The sequence below is a fragment of the Onychomys torridus genome, chromosome 1 (assembly GCF_903995425.1).
Source record: "Onychomys torridus chromosome 1, mOncTor1.1, whole genome shotgun sequence".
Classification (NCBI taxonomy): Eukaryota; Metazoa; Chordata; class Mammalia; order Rodentia; family Cricetidae; genus Onychomys; species Onychomys torridus.
In genome coordinates, this window is record NC_050443.1 from 65640755 (window position 1) to 65641685 (window position 931).

Consider the following 931-nt stretch of genomic DNA (forward strand, 5'->3'; position numbering starts at 1 on the left):
GTCACAAAAGCTGTGAGCCTGAGCAAAAGTGCAGCATGAAGCATCAGGTGGAACCCCATGTATCAATTTTGCATGTGTGGTCCCACTTGTCTCTCTTTTTATTACTCCAGCATCTTCTAAGGAGTGTATTTATGACTGTCAACACTTTTCTCCTCAGTCTGTTGTTCTCCTCTGGAGGACTGTTAAACAATTTCTGGCCTGGGGCTCTGAATCTGAGTTCCTATGTTTAGGTGAATTAAGGAGAAGTTTCATCAATGGTCATTCTCTTCTGTATCCCTCAAGGCTCCATCTATGTCAGTGAATATGAAGGACCCAGACATGTAGCCTTTCAGCCAAATTTGCTAAAGTGCCCAGTTCACCAAATCTTTTCTCAAATCCCCATTTGATATAGTTTACTAGGCTTACTTCAGACATCCCAAAGCAAGTTTGAGGTGCAAGTGAGTTCATACATGGCATAGCTTATTAAACTCTTACAGACATTTCCATGTATGTCCATGATAGGGAGTCATATCCTCAAGTATTCAATGTCCAAAGACAAAAAGAATGTACACTATGAGCCTCTCACACATCTGAGTACCTGCCAATTGGACAAAATTCCCTGGAACTGAATGTGTTGCATAAAGAACCAATAATCATTCTGAATCTAAAAGGCCAATAAGGATCTCAGAATCAACACAGTAACTCAAGTGTTGTTTAATGTTTACAAACATGATCTGGAGTTAGTGCACACTGTTGACTATCTTTTAATCAGCAATTTCATCATCTGCAACAGTGGTTTTATCTACTTCCAATACTTGCATCTGAATCGTGTGCTCATTTTGTATTGCCTTTAAATTATATAATGTGTTTTTGCTTTTCTGCTTTTTCACTGAGAAACTGTAATTGTTGCATTGTAGAATATGAACTTCCAAGGGGAGAGTGTACAGATGGG